The sequence below is a fragment of the Convolutriloba macropyga genome, chromosome 7, assembly GCF_964194025.1.
Source record: "Convolutriloba macropyga chromosome 7, txConMacr16.3, whole genome shotgun sequence".
NCBI lineage: Eukaryota > Metazoa > Xenacoelomorpha > Acoela > Convolutidae > Convolutriloba > Convolutriloba macropyga.
In genome coordinates this window covers 65,034,470-65,053,733 of record NC_134474.1, presented here as the reverse complement: position 1 = coordinate 65,053,733, position 19,264 = coordinate 65,034,470, and the positions used below count along the sequence as shown (strand labels likewise).

General features: G+C 36.3%; 1 protein-coding gene across 2 annotated transcripts in view; it reads right to left on the bottom strand.

Annotated features, from left to right (window-relative positions):
* LOC142342454 (uncharacterized) overlaps positions 1-14,071 on the bottom strand; it is a 42,815-nt gene extending 28,744 nt beyond the window's left edge. Inside the window, exon 1 of one of the 2 annotated variants that reach the window (XM_075393790.1) lies at positions 13,983-14,071. The gene's annotated coding sequence lies outside the window, so the exon portion shown is untranslated. Of the gene's footprint in view, positions 1-13,705; positions 13,808-13,982 lie in introns of those variants that run through there. The other variant, XM_075393788.1, reaches the window with a different exon arrangement.
* Between the last annotated feature and the right edge of the window lie 5,193 nt (positions 14,072-19,264).

Here is a 19,264-nt window from a genome sequence, read left to right as displayed (position 1 = left end):
TCCAAAAATGGCAGGAAGGAGAGACATGGCACTTATACTGCAATCAATGAGTAGTGGCATGATGCCGATAGCGTAGAAACTCTTAGATAAAAAACAATAAGAAGAGAGATTTCAGTTGTTGAACAGATAGCATTGGAAGAAGAATCGTTTGTTATTAGGTGTGGACGGGAAATCAAGAAATCAAGTTTACTTGTAGACAGTCACACAGATGGCTTCTCATCTGCTTTAGTGAGGGTATATAAGAGCGTTAGGACAGAGCGGAGTTCAGATGAGATGCATGGACAATACAAAATTTTGGCATTTCTGTGGAAAAGTCAAAATTTGTTTTGTTGCGACAGAAGGTGACTATGTGGAACCAACATCAGTCTACGAAGCCAAGCAAATAAATGAGTGTCACCACTTACAGCGGGCAATGAAAAACTGGGTCTGGGCCCACCTAGATGAAAAAACTTGGAACCAAACTACACCACCCTTGACAGGGCAACATTCTGGGATAATGGGTTTATAGATTAAAAACTGGGAACTAAAAATTGGAAGTGGAACCTAATGATCAAGTCGTCAAATACAAAGCAACAAAGCACTTACGTCAAATTGTTCGAGACGGTTTTAAAGACTGGACTATTTTGAGACTGCTGCTCCAACTTGCAAATCAGCAAAATTCAGGACTGTTTTTCAGCTTTCAGTGAGTCAAAGTCGTGTGATGCGCCAATTTGATGACGAGCGGGCTGGCTTTCCGACAATCAACTATTTAAAAAGAAGTGTTCCTGGAGCAATCTCGAGAGTTTGTGAAGCAAGAACAGGACAGGAAAAATCTGATGAGCCGACTAAAAATTTCAAATTATGGTTTGAAGCAATCAATTACTAACTAGTGCAGTGAACTGGCGAAGTTTATGCTGAGACAAGGATTGACGGGAAGTAAGAACAATTAAAATGTGTTTGCAACAGCTGAAGCTTAGTGTCATACCTTTCAATTGATCTGGGTTCAAAACAGAGTGACAACGTTTTCGAGGAATCTCGAAACACGATATTGATCTCTGAATTCAAGAGGGCGCTAGAAGCTGTTATCCATATGGAAGACAGAGGAAAAGTCTCTGGTTTCTGCACATACGAACCACAAAAGAAGTCACAGTCGACTAGGCGCGCTACATAGAGACAGTGCTCGAGCGATTTCACATGAAGGATTGCAAGCCCACAAGGACTCCAGCCGACTTGAATTGAAAACTTCGGTCAGCACAGATTATGAAATGGATCAGAGAATATACAAAATTGTCCTGGGACTACTCTTTATCTTATAACACAGAGAGAGGCTAGGTTTCATTTTGCGACAAAAAAGATATGCAATCACAAATCCAGATTGGCACTGTCGAAAACGACTATTACCATAACTATCAAATGCGAAACTGTTGAAGCTTACCTATACTAGAGAAGCTAGTAAATGATGTGTGGAAGAAAGTGACGCACACCGATCAGAAGATTTAAACCACAAGAAATCAACGACGGGTTACTTCAAGCCAAGGCGCAGCAAAAAGCTGCATTGTCAAACTCAGGCGAAAATTGATCTTTGTTTATTATAAGCAGGATACCAGGACATGACTGCAGCAGTTCATTGGCCAAAAGATTTTGGGATAGAAAATTTTGGCATTCAACAGAAGCAACCAATAATAATTGGCGAGGACAACCATAGTGTATCAAGTTTGCGAAAAACAGATCATGCACAAGAAGAGCAAAAACATCGAGACAAAACATCACTTCATCCCGAATAAGATGTAAGGTGAGGCAATCTCCATTGACAACGTTCCTACTGAGAAAATAGTAGCGGACATCTTAACAAATATGTTACCCTTCTTACAGGTGTAATCATTCCGAGTTTTGAAGGGAGTAGACTCTAAGTATTCAGCTTAAGACTGAGGAAGGTTTGTTTAACGAGAATTTGTCAGACGCATTTGAGTCAAAGCAACAATTTATTGTACTCAACCCGGCTAAGATTAGGTGAGATGATCAACATCATGTTCATGTGCTCTGATTGAGATAATTATCAATAACTGTACGCTCTCTCGTACTGATCCTTCTCGTTCCCTTTATTACGTGCTTATATAGTCAGAAAAACTTTGGAGGTAGATCCAGTTCTCGGATTTTTGAATCAATCTACGATGTTAGATCAGACTTAGGATTCGAACTATAGATCCTGGTGCTCTGAGGGGATTCATCTCTTGCTCTTGTTTTTTTCTTTTTTATCATCAGTACATCTACGGCAATTTGTTAGGCCGTTTTTATTTCAAAACTCCAAACAAGTATCTTGATCAATTAGTCAGATCCTTCCTGTAATTTTGTATATTCTACTGTAAAATAACTTTTTTGTTCTTTTATTCAAGAACGATTCATTAAAAAACCTTAGTTGAAAACGCTTTTAGTGCGTCTGTGAACCTATGCTACTGAGTTATGACTGTGTGTTGGATGGTGGCCCTGCAAATGGAGTAAAGGTCTGGAATCTTTTGCAGGAAGAGCGTGAACATCACAAGGGTGTAAATTTTGCCAGCACATTGATCTTCAAAGAATCCGAATCGCGCTCAACTCCTGACAACGGAGTGACTGCTGAATCACTACAAAATTTTCCGAACGTCTGAAAATCTAGCAACGAGACAACGGTCAAAAAAATGGCAAGAAGGAGAGATATGGGACATCTATTGCAATCAATGAATAGTGCCATAATGAATATAGCGTAGCAGCTTTTAGATAAAAAACAATAAGAAGAGAGGTTTCAGGTGTTGAACAGACAGCATTGGAAGAAGAATCGTTTGCTATTAGGTGTGGACGGTAATTCAAGATTACTTGTAGACAGTCATACAGATGGCTTCTCACCTGTTTTAGTGACGGTATATAAGAGCGTAAGGACAGAGTGGAGTCCAGATGAGATACATTAACAATACAAAATTTTAGCATTTCTGTGGAAAAGTCAAAAATTGTTTTGTTGCGACTGAAGGTGACTATGTGGAACCAACATCAGTCTACGAAGCCAAGCAAAAAAATGAGTGGGACCACTTACAGCGGGCAATGAAAAACTGGGTCTGGGCCCACCTAGATGAAAAAACTTGGAACCAAACTACACCACCCTTGACAGGGCAACATTCTGGGATAATGGGTTTATAGATTAAAAACTGGGAACTAAAAATTGGAAGTGGAACCTAATGATCAAGTCGTCAAATACAAAGCAACAAAGCACTTACGTCAAATTGTTCGAGACGGTTTTAAAGACTGGACTATTTTGAGACTGCTGCTCCAGGAAAAATCTGATGAGCCGACTAAAAATTTCAAATTATGGTTTGAAGCAATCAATTACTAACTAGTGCAGTGAACTGGCGAAGTTTATGCTGAGACAAGGATTGACGGGAAGTAAGAACAATTAAAATGTGTTTGCAACAGCTGAAGCTTAGTGTCATACCTTTCAATTGATCTGGGTTCAAAACAGAGTGACAACGTTTTCGAGGAATCTCGAAACACGATATTGATCTCTGAATTCAAGAGGGCGCTAGAAGCTGTTATCCATATGGAAGACAGAGGAAAAGTCTCTGGTTTCTGCACATACGAACCACAAAAGAAGTCACAGTCGACTAGGCGCGCTACATAGAGACAGTGCTCGAGCGATTTCACATGAAGGATTGCAAGCCCACAAGGACTCCAGCCGACTTGAATTGAAAACTTCGGTCAGCACAGATTATGAAATGGATCAGAGAATATACAAAATTGTCATGGGACTACTCTTTATCTTATAACACAGAGAGAGGCTAGGTTTCATTTTGCGACAAAAAAGATATGCAATCACAAATCCAGATTGGCACTGTCGAAAACGACTATTACCATAACTATCGAATGCGAAACTGTTGAAGCTTACCTATACTAGAGAAGCTAGTAAATGATGTGTGGAAGAAAGTGACGCACACCGATCAGAAGATTTAAACCACAAGAAATCAACGACGGGTTACTTCAAGCCAAGGCGCAGCAAAAAGCTGCATTGTCAAACTCAGGCGAAAATTGATCTTTGTTTATTATAAGCAGGATACCAGGACATGACTGCAGCAGTTCATTGGCCAAAAGATTTTGGGATAGAAAATTTTGGCATTCAACAGAAGCAACCAATAATAATTGGCGAGGACAACCATAGTGTATCAAGTTTGCGAAAAACAGATCATGCACAAGAAGAGCAAAAACATCGAGACAAAACATCACTTCATCCCGAATAAGATGTAAGGTGAGGCAATCTCCATTGACAACGTTCCTACTGAGAAAATAGTAGCGGACATCTTAACAAATATGTTACCCTTCTTACAGGTGTAATCATTCCGAGTTTTGAAGGGAGTAGACTCTAAGTATTCAGCTTAAGACTGAGGAAGGTTTGTTTAACGAGAATTTGTCAGACGCATTTGAGTCAAAGCAACAATTTATTGTACTCAACCCGGCTAAGATTAGGTGAGATGATCAACATCATGTTCATGTGCTCTGATTGAGATAATTATCAATAACTGTACGCTCTCTCGTACTGATCCTTCTCGTTCCCTTTATTACGTGCTTATATAGTCAGAAAAACTTTGGAGGTAGATCCAGTTCTCGGATTTTTGAATCAATCTACGATGTTAGATCAGACTTAGGATTCGAACTATAGATCATGGTGCTCTGAGGGGATTCATCTCTTGCTCTTGTTTTTTTCTTTTTTATCATCAGTACATCTACGGCAATTTGTTAGGCCGTTTTTATTTCAAAACTCCAAACAAGTATCTTGATCAATTAGTCAGATCCTTCCTGTAATTTTGTATATTCTACTGTAAAATAACTTTTTTGTTCTTTTATTCAAGAACGATTCATTAAAAAACCTTAGTTGAAAACGCTTTTAGTGCGTCTGTGAACCTATGCTACTGAGTTATGACTGTGTGTTGGATGGTGGCCCTGCAAATGGAGTAAAGGTCTGGAATCTTTTGCAGGAAGAGCGTGAACATCACAAGGGTGTAAATTTTGCCAGCACATTGATCTTCAAAGAATCCGAATCGCGCTCAACTCCTGACAACGGAGTGACTGCTGAATCACTACAAAATTTTCCGAACGTCTGAAAATCTAGCAACGAGACAACGGTCAAAAAAATGGCAAGAAGGAGAGATATGGGACATCTATTGCAATCAATGAATAGTGCCATAATGAATATAGCGTAGCAGCTTTTAGATAAAAAACAATAAGAAGAGAGGTTTCAGGTGTTGAACAGACAGCATTGGAAGAAGAATCGTTTGCTATTAGGTGTGGACGGTAATTCAAGATTACTTGTAGACAGTCATACAGATGGCTTCTCACCTGTTTTAGTGACGGTATATAAGAGCGTAAGGACAGAGTGGAGTCCAGATGAGATACATTAACAATACAAAATTTTAGCATTTCTGTGGAAAAGTCAAAAATTGTTTTGTTGCGACTGAAGGTGACTATGTGGAACCAACATCAGTCTACGAAGCCAAGCAAAAAAATGAGTGGGACCAATAACAGCGGGCAATGAAACGCGGGGTCTGGGCCCGCCTAGACGAAAAAACTCGGACAAACTACACCACCCTTGACAGGGCAACATTCTGGGATAATGGGTTTATAGATTAAAAACTGGGAACTAAAAATTGGAAGTGGAACCTAATGATCAAGTCGTCAAATACAAAGCAACAAAGCACTTACGTCAAATTGTTCGAGACGGTTTTAAAGACTGGATTATTTTGAGACTGCTGCTCCAACTTGCAAATCAGCAAAATTCAGGACTGTTTTTCAGCTTTCAGTGAGTCAAAGTCGTGTGATGCGCCAATTTGATGACGAGCGGGCTGGCTTTCCGACAATCAACTATTTAAAAAGAAGTGTTCCTGGAGCAATCTCGAGAGTTTGTGAAGCAAGAACAGGACAAGAAAAATCTGATGAGCCGACTAAAAATTTCAAATTATGGTTTGAAGCAATCAATTACTAACTAGTGCAGTGAACTGGCGAAGTTTATGCTGAGACAAGGATTGACGGGAAGTAAGAACAATCAAAATGTGTTTGCAACAGCTGAAGCTTAGTGTCATACCTTTCAATTGATCTGGGTTCAAAACAGAGTGACAACGTTTTCGAGGAATCTCGAAACACGATATTAATCTCTGAAATCAAGAGGGCGCTAGAATCTAGTTTCCAAAGGGAAGAGAGAAGGAAAACCTCTGATTTTTGAGCATACAAAACAAAAAAGGAAGGCAGAGTCACAGTCTACTACGCGCGATATATAGAGACAGCGCTTGAGCGGTTTCAAATGAAGGATTGCAAGCCCACAAAAACTGAAGCCCACTTGAATTGAACACTTCGGACAGCACGGATTATGAAATGGATCAGAGAATCTACAAAATTGCCCTGCGATTGTTCTTTATCTACTAAAAAAAAGTTATGTGTCATTTTGCCCCAAAACAAATATGCACCCACAATTCCAGACAGGCACTGTCAAAAACGACCATTACGATATCTACAGAGCGCGAAACAGTTGAAGCTTACCTAAACTAGAGAGGCTGGTAATTGTTGTGTGGAGGAAAATGACGCACAACGATTAGAAATTGTAAACCACAAGAAATCAACGACGTGTTACTACAAACCAGAGCGCAGCCATCAGCTGGGATGTCAAAATCAGGTGGCGGGTGATCTTTGTCTATCAAAAGCAGAATACCAGGAGATGACTGCAGCAGTTCATGGGCCAGAAAATTTTTCGAATAGAAGGTTTTGGCATTTAACAGAAGCAACCAATAGCAATTGGCGAGGACAACTATAGCTATATCAAGTTTGCGAAAACCGATTTATGCACAAAAAGAGCAAAAACATCGAGACGAAACATCACTTAATCCCGAATAAGATGTAAGGTGAGGCAATCTCCATTGACAACGTTCCTACTGAGAAGATAGTAGCGGACATCTTAACAAATATATTACCCGTCTTACAGGTGTAATCATTCCAAGTTTTGAAGGGAGTAGACTCTAAGTAATCAGCTTAGCACTGAGGAAAGTTTGTTTAACGACATTTTGTCAGACGCATTTGAGTCAAAGCAACAATTTATTGTATTCAAACCATCTAAGATTAGGTGAGATGATCAACATCTTGTTCATGTGCTCTGATTGAGATAATTATCAATAAATGTAGGCTCTCTGGTACTGATCCTTCTCATAACCTTTATTACTTGCTTATATGGTCAGAAAAGTTTTGGAAGTAGATCCAGTTCTCGGAGTTTTGAATCAACCTACGATGTTAGATCAGACTTAGGATTCGAACTATATATCATGGCGCTCTGAGGGGGTTCCTCTCTTGCTCTTGTTTTTTCCTATTGATCATCACTACATATACAGACAGTTGTAAAGCCGTTTTTATCTCACAACTCCAAAATAACTATCTTGATTAATTAGTCAGATCTGTCCTGTAATTCTGTATATTCTACTTCTTTGTTCTTTTATTCAAGAACGATTCATTTTTAAACCTTAGTTGAAAACGCTTTTATTGCGTCTGTGAACCTATGCTACTGAGTTTTGACTGTGTGGTAGATGGTGGCCCTGCAGCTGGAGTAAAAGCCTGGAATCTTTAGCAGGAAAGATCTCAGAGCGTGAACACCCCCAAATTTTGCCATCAAAGTGATCTTCAAAGAATCCGAAGCGCGTTCAACTATGTACAACAGAGTGACCGCTGAATCACTACAAAAGTTTCCGAACATCTGCAAATCTGGCAAAGAGACGATGGTCAACAAAAAATGGCAAAAAGGAGAGACATGACGCATCTACTGTAATAAATGAGTAGTGGCATTATGACGATAGCGTAGAAGCTCTTACTCTGAAAAAAACTGAGGAGAGGGATTTCAGATGTTGAACAGATAGCAATGGAAGACGAATCGTTTTTTATTAGGTGTGGACGGGACTCAAGATTACTTGTCGACAGTGATACAGATGGTTTCTCACCTGCTTTAGTTGCGGTATATAGGAGTATTTGGACAGAACTGAGTCAAGATGAGAGACATGGACAAGAAAAATTTTGAAAACTCTATAGAGATGTCAAAATGTGTTTTGTTGCGACTGAAAATGACTATGTGGAACCAACATCAGCCTACAAAGCTGAGCAAATTAATGACTGGGACCAATAACAGCGAGCAATGAAAAGCGGGGTTTGGGACAACCCAGATAAAAATCTTGGAACCGATGGAAACCACCCTTGACAGGGCATCATTCCGTGATAATGGGTTTATACATTAAAAACTGGGTACTAAAAAATGGAATTGGGACCTATTGGTCAAGCTGTCAAGCACAAAACAACAGAGCACATGCGTCGAATTGTTCAAAACGGTTGGAAAGTCTGGACTCTTTTGAGACTGCTGCTCCAATTTATAAATCAGCAATATTCATGACTCTTTTTAAGCTTTCAGTGAGTCTAGGTTGTGTGATGCGCCAATTTGATGCCAAGTGTGCTTTCGAACACTCAACTATTAGAAAAGAAGTGTTCCTGCCGCAACCTTAAGAGCTTGTGAAGCAAGAACAAGACGGGGAAGAGTTAGTGGGCCAACTAAAAATTTCAATTTTTGATTTGAAGCAGTCAATTATTAACTGGTGCAGGGAACTGGCGAAATTTATGCTGAGACAAGGATTGACGGGAAGTAAGAACAATTGAAATGTGTTTGCAACAGCTGAAGCACAGTGTCATACCTTTCAATTGATCTGGGTTCTAAACAAACTGACGACTTTCTTTATCGTGGAAAGGGGAATCACGACATTGATCTCTGAATTCAATGGGGCGCTAGAAGCTTTTTTTCCAAATGGAAGACAGAGGGAAAACATCTGGTTTCTACGCATACGAAACAAAAAAGGTCTGCACAGATTATGAAAAAAGTCAGAGAATCTACAAAACTGTCATGGGATCTTTTTTAATCTACTAAAATAGAGGCTAGGTATCATTTTGCCCCAAAATAAATATGCACCCAATAATCCAGACTGGCACTGTCGAAAACGACCATAGGTATATCTACAGGGGGCGAAACAGTTGAAGCTTACCTATACTAGAGAGGCCAGTAAACGTTGTGTTGAGGAAAGTTACGCACAGCGATCTGAAGATGGGAATCACAAGAAATCAACGACGGGTTACTTCAAGCCAAAGCGCAGCAATCAGCTGGGATGTTAACTGCAGGCGACGGTTGATCTTTGTTTATTGTAAGCAGAATAGCAGGACATGGCTACAGCAGTTCATGGCCAGAAGACTTTGGGAATAGAAAATTTTGGCATTCATCAGAAGCAACCAATAAAAATAGGCGAGGAGAACCATAATGTATCAAGTTTGCGAAAACCAGGTCAGGCACAAGAAGAGCAAAAACATCGGGTCGAAACATCACTTCATCCCGAACAAGATGTAAGGCGGGGCAAGATCCATTGACTACGTTCCTCCTGAGAAAATATTAGCGGACGTCTTCACAAATATACTACCCGTCTTACAGGTGTAACAATTCTGAGTTTTGACGGGAGTAGACTCTCAGTAATCAACTCAAGACTGGGGAAGGTTTGTTTAACGAGATATTGTCAGACACATTTGAGTCAAGTAACAATTTTTTGAATTGAGCTCGGCTAAGTTTAGCTGAGATGATAACGCCTTGTTCATCGGCTCTGATTGAGATAATTATCAATAATTGTAGGCTATGTGGTACTGATCTTTCTCAATCCTTTTCAAAGTGCCTATTTGGCCAGAATAACTCTGGAAGTAGATACAATTCTCGGAGTTTCAGATAAATCTACGATGTTAGTTCAGACTTAGGATTCAAACTATAAATCATGGTGCTCTGAGGGGATTCCTCTCTGGTTTTTTCTATTGATCATAAGTACCTCTACGGGCAGTTGCTGAGCCGTTTTGTCTCACAACACCAAATAACTATCTTGACCAATTAATCAGATCTTACCTGTAATTCTGTTTATTCTACTGCAGAATAACTTTTTTGTTCTTTCATTCTAGAAGGATTCTTTTTCTAAATCTTAGTTGAAAACGCTTTTATTGCGTCCGTGAAAGTTCATATAAAAACACTACAGGGCACATTTATGTGAAAACTTACATTTGATCACAACCACGAAAAACAATACATTATGGCGCTCTAGAAAAAACAACAGTTGTGTTTACATCGTAATTTGATGACTGAACATTAGACATTAGAGAAACGACTTAAAAAATGTTGTGAGTTAATAGGAAGTGCGGTTGTGTAAGAAGTTTTGAACCTTGCTCTCCATGAAACCGAGGCGAAAAGCAGTCACAAATAACTTTTTATTTTGTTTTTTGAATACGATCCAAATGAATTTTAGTCTTTTTGCATTGCTTAATTAGAGCCATCGAATTATTTTGATTCATACAGCAAATTTTGTTGTCAGCTCAAAACTAATTCAAATCCGATTTTTATTGACAAAAAAGCAGAAAAAATTGTCTTCAATTATGAATAAAACAATATGCAAGCACATATACAACAGATACAAACTTGGTGTTGTATCTACAATCAAATTACAATTCTGCTGGGAAGGTGGTCAAATTACAACTCTGCTGTGGTGAAAAGTTTTCTTTTGCAAATTTTGTAGCAAAGATACTGATTAAATAATGTCAGTTGCAGACATAAACAATATTTTGAGCGGTACAGATTGAAAAAATATTGTAGTTTGACTAAAACAAATAACAACATTTAAGCAGTCAGCTCAATTCTTATCTATTTTAAAAAAGCAATGTGAACATTTCGTACACCTCAATCAGATTTAAGCCTAAGAAATCTTTCAGTTTAAAAAGTAAAAATTAAAATCCAAAAACTGAGGTGATTGTCATTTTTACCCAATAATCCTTAAAATTTTTGTCTTTTTGTTTTAAAAATTTCACCTTTCATGAGAATCATTGAAACGATATGTTCAATTATCGTTTGCGTAACTTTAAAAATTTTGATGCGACGATTCTCAAATTTTTGGAGGCGTTTCCGACTGAAATTGAATCTGCTGAAATGAATAAAAAACTCAAATTGATCATATAGGCAACAACTTCTGGTTAAAAAATGACAAGAAATATTTCAAGTGAAAAATTAAATATCTTCAAAAATGTGTAACAAAGCTGGAATTGGGAGACCGCGGAGCTTCAAACTTGTGAATTAATATTTCAATTTCAGTGACAATTAACTATAGCTTATACTTTGTTAATGTGTACAAATGTTGAAATAAATTCAATTTAAAAACCCAAGTTTAGAGAAATAGACATTACCGAGAAATGTGAGACGGCGTGCATGCACAATACACTTAGAAGAACCAGAAGGGCCTCGTTCTTTAACAACTTCAATGTTTGTACAAGATCCACTGGAAACCTTTTAATCAGTTAGGAGATAAACTGGAATTGAATTAATTCGAAAGAAGATTTCAAATGTATTTCAAGAATGCAGTTTATTTTTCAATTTTTCAACTCTTTCGAAAAATATGGCTTTACGGCTTCCACAGGGTTTTGTCTTTTTTGTTGTTCTTTTTGTAACCGCATAAAACATTGAATAATGACAGGTCTTAATACCCTCCTATAGAAGCGTATGTGATCATAATCATAGAAGCGTATGTTAGGTGTTTTCAATTGGTATCTAATGGTTTTCTTTATTTCGAAATTAACAGTTTTTGAAAGATATGAGCTCAAATTTTTACTTTGCTGTTTTTCTTTTCTTTTTTGTTAATTGTTACCGAGCCTTATTATGGAGTATTCCCATATCTTTACTATGAAAGTACAAGTTATTTTGTTTAGTTTCAGTTTTATCTGACACTATTTTACCTTTTTAATAAGTTTTTTTTTAAAAAAACGTACATAATGCTTTGGATGTATTTAAGGTTTGTTATTGTTGTTTGGTTTTGTTGTTCGTCTTGACTTACTTTCCTAATAATGGCTGATCTCATCAAACTAATGCGGCGTTTTTTTTACTCCACTGAGTTATTTGAGTTGGCTGCGATCTTTATGTTCGTATACATTTTTTTTGAAAAATACTTTAATTTTGGGGTTTTTTTTCTATCTGTTCCTCATTTGGTTGACATTTATGCGAGAAATGCGCATGAGTGGGGCCGGAACTTTATGTGCAAACGCATATTACCCAGCCTCATTGTTTGTTTAAAACTAGGTTCACCAATATGAAAACTGACATAAGAGAAAGTAGAGACGCATTAAAAAAGAAAACAATAACTAAATCTCAATTATGCTAGAGGCATGACTTGTAAAAAAAGGAAGTAAAAGAACTGGGAGAAGATTATCTGATGCGCAAGGAGAGCCCAATACAAAAACTTCCCTTTTTGGATAACCGGGGTAGCCATCTTCACATCCGAGGAATATTTTTAGATACAACCGGTAATTAGAATATAATTTCTCAAGCGAAAACTGAAATAAAATTACTCTTAAATTGTAGCTTGTGAGAAGATGGATAGATGGCGAATCTCCAAAACATGGATAGATTAATTGTTAGCTGGAGATTTGTTTCTGAATGCTGAATCTAAACCGTATTAAGAGAATAATTACAGTCAAAACATTCATGGATAAAACTGAATAAATGATATCTCATATTTTGCTTTCAACTGATGAAACATGTTAATAAGTTTCATCAAATGAAACAAAATTAAATCAACAAATTATGACGTGCGTTTTTCAGAGCAACCTATAGCACGTAAACATTTGTTATTCAGCATTTTTGAGCTAGATGACTAGATTATCTTAAAAATGCAACTAATGTAACTTTCATAACGTAAGGGAAATTGGAATAGGATGTTAAGTTTGTTAGGTTCTCCATGATTCAGTTGAAAGATTCATTAATTTTGTTCTAAGTTGAACTTGATTCTGGAAAAATTTATGAATGGAATTTGTCTCAAAGATCTTTAAATTTTTAAAGAGCGGAAATTAATTACCCTAGTCGAGAACAAAAGTTAATCTTGCAAGATTGTTGCAAGAAAAAGTTAATCTTGCAAGATCTTGCAAGAATCTTGCAAGATTAACTTTTTTTCCGACTCGCGCATCTATAATTGTTTTTAAAAAATTTCCGTTACTCCCAAAAATTTTTCATAGATATTTCTTGACTAGTCATGGGGACAAAAAATAGGTACTGATTGCCTAAAATCAGTTTTCAAGTAGCTGACCTGGAAATTTGAAAAAAAATCATGCAAAATAATATATTGAAGCTTTCAATTGACCTGCAAATTATTAGTCGCCGATTTACCCACAATGATAGGGCACCAAAATTTTTTTTCCAAAGGTAAACTCCAATTTTTCTCTGGACCCTCCGAATCATTAACGAAGTATGAAATAGTTCCTTCCATTCAATAAAAGAGGTGTCGGAACAATTAGGTAAAGTTAGTGTAAGTTCCAAGAAGTTGAAAAGGGGTTTAAATAGATGACATTTTAGCAAAAAAAATTGCTTACACCCCTAGACTGGAATGATTTTACAATTTTGCTTCGATTCCGGGTTTTTAGGCTGGCTTTGTGGCTGAACCGATAAGGGTAAAGCGGTAAAAAAACTTTCAGGCTTGATAACTTTAAAAACTAAAGGAAATTTTTGATGCTCGATACGAAGTTGTTCGACTTACTTACCCTTTAACTATTTCAGAAATACTAATTTAGAAACAAATATCGGTCTAATCAATTTTATCAAGCCTTATAATCGAACATGTCAAAAGACGAAGAGACTAACTTTGTTGGTTTCTGCAGTCCTGGGGGTAAAAACTGCCAAATTTAAGCCGAAACCTCAAAAAATAAAGCAACTTGGGTTCATTTTACCTATTTGAGGTCAAAAATGAAAATTAATTTTAGCAAATAATAAAAAAGGAGTGTTAACCTGCGTCATAGAAAAAATTATTGTAGTATATGTTTTACGAAATTTTATGGTTCTTTTTATTTCTGCAGTGTAAAAGTTAACAGCGCGATATTCATTAAATTGAAAAATGAGAAGTTATTTTTGCAAATAATACCTGTGCTTAATGAGATCTCGACTCAGTTTTCCGCTTAAAGAGACCCGGAGCGACAGTTATTGTAAAAATAGGAGGAAAAAAAGAATAACTGAGCAGTCAAATAATAGGGCCGCACGTGAAATAAAAATTTAGTCAAGTTTGAACCTGAATTTTATTGCGCAGTGTCATAGAATGCATTTATAACTAACGTAGTAGCCGATTTTGGAAGATTTAAATAAAATCGGGTCACTTTTTTGCTATTCTGAAAACCGATCGGAAATCAATAATTTTGAAGAGCGGATCTAATTGAATTTGTTACGCTCATTGACACGCGTTCATTTCAGGCGAAGAGATGCTGAAATTTGTTATGAGGAGGGTTTTTTAAGGGCGAGGGCGGGGGTGGGGGGGGGGGGGGGGAGGCTGTTAAGGTATAGACAACAGTATAAAAGAGAAGAAGGGGTAATATCCTCGCGTATCTTCTTTTTAATCTGCACTTGATGCGCAATTTATTAATTCACAAAAGAGTATTTCGGGAATTGGAGAACTAATTTTAGCTATTTCTGGTAGGCAAAATCTGGTCTGAGAACAGATTTCAAGCTCAATTATTTTGAGTGCATTACAAAACAATAGAAATACCTTTCAGAAACAAAAATTAGAAGCGACCTTCATAATACAAAAGGCTCCCTGTTCTGAGCTAATTTGAGAAATGGTGAACAACTTGATCATGCTGCTCTTATAATTGGTATAAAATGGGATAATGATTTCTCTATTTATGCAGGCACGTGAACTATTTCCAGAATAATCTTTGAAACAAAAACGATTAACGAAATTCATTGAATGGCTTTTCAAACGTCAGCGAAGATGTGACGCTATTTGATTTCCTAAAAAAAATGAAAATTAAAAAGTAAATTATAATATAACACTCATTTTTTTGGGATTTTCACAACCCATGTTCTAAGATTAGAGTTGCAAGCTTGTTTGGAGAAAACTTACAATAGGCTAAGTTGGTGCAAAGAAATTTCTACTTAAATGGTTCATATGTGCTCCCAATTTTTACAAAGCCATGTCGTGAAAATGTAGGACAATCTTTTGCCACTCGCTTTCACGCCATAAGTCACTAAATTCCACACTGTATGCAACTCATTTTCACGTCACCCGTTCCCACGGCTATAGTATCTGGACAGCAAAAATGAAAGAAAGCTTAATTGATGATTAACTTCAGAAAATTACCTCTCGGTACTGTTAGTGGAGTAAGAAAATTACCTCTCGGGACTGTTAGTGGAGTACTGTTAGTGGAGTAATAGCGCCTTTACTGTTCACAAGAAGAAGTGAGTCTTTCAATTTGGCCTCAATAAATTACTTATAAAATTCGGCAAAACATGCTTATTTAGGTTGATTACATGCTCATAACGAAATAATTGGTTAATGTGAAAACTCGTGACAAATTGTAAGCCCTATCCACGAAAAAAGTAACTCATTTCCACGTTTTGCGTAACTAAATTTCAACGTTGAAAACATATATGAATCGTGAAAGGTTGGGACGCGTTTGGACCACTTGATTCCAACTTGGCAACTGAGAAAATTCTCACGAATTGAATTGTTATGCCGGACCTTTAATTGGCGGTTACGCGGTCACCGATAAAAAGTATCTCTTTGAAACATATATTTTAAGAGAGATACGTTTTAGTGGTGACCAAGTAACCGCCAATTAAATGTCTGGCATCACAGTGCTAGTGGTGAGAAATTGCCAAGCTGGACAATAAACAGATCAGAACATTTTTTTTTAACTGCCTCTTGAAAAAGCGAATTCAGCTGGAAACTCACAATAAACGGCCAATGTCCAAAAAAGACACATTTAAATAAGTTTTGAGTTTTGTGGAATCGATCGACTGAAACGTGTCCCAACTTTTCACGATTCATATATATTTTTAACGTTGACTTTTAAATGCGCAAAACGTAGAAATGAGTCACCTATATCTTTGATAGAGCTTACAGTTTGTCACGAGTTCTCAGATTACCCAATTCCTTCATCTTGAGCATTTAATTAAGCTACAATTTAATTGCCAATTTCTATTAGTAATTAATTCTAGCCAAATTGAAAACTCAATTGTTCTTGTGATTAAAAATTCCCCAGTGATTCTGGAATTTTTTATCTTGTTAGATCTGATAAGATGTTGACAAAAAAATGTAAAATGTAAGATTTTATCTGGTCGTACACGATAAAAACTCTGTCCTACGTGAACTTTAGTCGTGTGGGATCTGATAACATACCTATCAATTCTTATAAGACTATATTTCAATTTTGCCGAACTGTTATTTTATACGATATGATAAGTATCTTATCAGATCTTACGCGATAAAAGTTTACGTAGGGCGGAATTTTTTATTTTTTTGAGATCTGATAAGGCATTATTTAATTATTTCAGTTTTGCCGTGTAACGTAGTCTAATACCTATGAAAGTAAAAAATAATCGATCGACTAATCAATTATAATGCGAAAAATTGTTTGTTGAGTCAAATTTGGCGGCATTTTTATACTTAGTCTCATCTAGATAATGTGGCTCAGCTTAACAGTCCAAGATCATTTTGATCTTTGAAAAAAATTCTGCATAGTTTGCTAATCACCACTTCAGAAAAAGCCCCTAATATTCTCTTTGTTGCTCTGAAACGTAAGTGTTGCATGCTGTATTTTTTTGGTTACTGCTTGGACGTAAATTTGAATTGTCTTCAATTTCACGAACTTGCCATACTTAGAGAAATTTTGTTGTCTAATATCTAATAAAAATCTTATCAAAAAAATGAGTAATAGATTTCGGAGTATTTATCTTACAGGATCTTATAAAATTCTCATAAGATCTTACACAATAAACAATTTTTGTCAGCAAGAAATTTTTTTGTGTAAAATATTATAAGGCAGAATTTTTATCTTGCACAATCTGACAAAAGTAAACTTTTATCGTGTAAAATTTTATCGGACCTAATAAAAAATTTTTGAAGACTTGATAAATTGTTCTACAAAGTCTCCGTCAAGTGACGCATAATCTTGTAATTATGTTTAAGACACTTTTGTAAAAAAAATTGAGAGATCTTACAAGATAAAAGCTCTCAGATATCTGGGAATTCTAAAATTCCTAAAAAAGCGAAATCAGAAGTTTTACATGGAAGTGGTACGTACATCAGAGAGAACGAAAGCACAGTTCTTGATGGGTGGAAAAACACATCGAGTGAAACTTAAAAAGGTTGTTAATACCTAATGAGTCTTTGAAAATCTTCGCAAAAGAAAGAGGTATGATGAAACCTCTCGTTATATTATTCCAATGCATTAAATTTGACATTGCAGACGTGATGCATGCATAGAAAATAGTAAAGTTTTTCATTGGGTTGAAGTTCAGTTGATGCAGTTGTGATAAGTCCTATAAGATCCTTCAGTCTTCAATAATTTACCAGATTCTCCAACATGGTCTCTGTTAAAAATCCCGGGTCTCGGCTGAAGCTCGTTATTAAAAAGGTCAATTCATTGTCAACATAATTTTTCTAAATCTTCAAATCATCTTTATCAAATCTTAAACCATTAGTCTTCGAGTCCGAGTTAGGTATCATTCTAGTTTGTAAACTAGAATCTAGAAACTCAGACTAAAAACTCAGACTAGAAACTCAGACTCAAGGACTAATGGTTTTGATTCGACAAAGATGATTTGATGATTAAGAACAGTTGTATTGACAATTAATTTAGGCTTTTCAATAACGCGTTTAACCGAGACCCTAGGTTTTTAACAGGGACCAATCGCAGAATCCGGTAAATGATTGAAGAGTGAAGGAAATTATAGGAATAATCAAAACTGCATCAACTGAAATTGAGCCCAATGAAATAACTTCACTATTTTCTATGTATACACCACGTCATCAATGTGAAAATTATTGCATTAAGATAACATAACAAGAGGTTTTATCATACCTCTTTCCTTTGTGAAGATTTTAAAAGACTCACTAGTTATTAACACCATTTTTAAGCTTCACCCGATGTGTTTTCCCACCCATGGTGAACTGGGTTTTCGTTCAATCTGATGTTCGTACCAGTTCAATGTAAAACATTCCATGTCGTTTTTTTAGCTGCCTTAACCATTTGGGGTGTTTTTGGGTACTTCCTGCTCCGCTCAGCTTCAATAAAGCTTTTAAAGCTGATCCGTTAGGATCTTCTTGTTGATTGTTGTCCACCATCATTACGCTAACCAATTTAAGCGTAGCTACAGTTTTTTTGTGCAGCCGTTAATGCATTGCAGAGTCCTTGTGTTAAGTTGCATTGGGTTAACTGCCATCTACAGTGGACAAAAATAGACATGTTTCCATTAATCGCCGATGATAAGCATTCAAAATTGATGTTCTCTGATTTTGCTGTGGCTTTCTGGTAGCTGAGAAATTGCGTCGGACCTGCTGCTTGTCGTGGGCGCAGGATTTGAAGTAGCTATTTTTTATTATACTCTTCAGATATGTTTTTTTCTTCACGTGGTTTTTGTCCAATAGACTCAAATGCTGCTTTTTTTTCTGAACATTAAAGTATAGGTTAGGTTATAATGTTTTGGTGTCCCAGAGGAACAATTTAGAATCCTCAAAGAACATCTCAACATGATGCTGATTACGCGCAAATCTCGATAGTTTATGCAAAAGTTAGTTATATTGTAAGTAAAGATTACGCAAAAAATTATTGTTCTCAGCAATACCAAATGAGAATAGAAACTTTGTTTAATGATTATAGTTCTTCGATGTTTGTACGATAAACGCAAGAAACGCCTACTACTCCCAACTCATGATAAACATTTTAGCATTTTAAAAATAAAATTGTTCTCCTTTTTTTGCTTCTCTCGTTTGTCATAGGAAAAAAATAATATTAAGACAGTATGCAGAAAAAAGTTTCTCGATCCTTTTAATAGCTCATGAATTTGCCTTTTTAAAATTTTTTGATAAGCTTTGACTTTTGAGTTTAATTTAAAAAACACGACACTCAACGCACTTCACATGAAGTACTTGTGATCAAAATTTCAAAGTGATCTCAGCATTTTTGTTAAGTTTTTAATAGTTTTTTTCTATACCATTCCAATAAAATCAAAATTTGTTAGAAATAATTAATTATTAAACCTCTTTATCTCAAAATTTTTTTAAATCTATTGTACGCAACAATTCTTTAATAAATTGAATTTGAGGTGAACCGCTGACCAAGTTTTTCTTGCTAATGTTGCAGAGCGTCTTAGATAACAGAAATAGATAAAAATCTGAAATTAATTGTTTGTGAGAAAGAAGTAATTGAT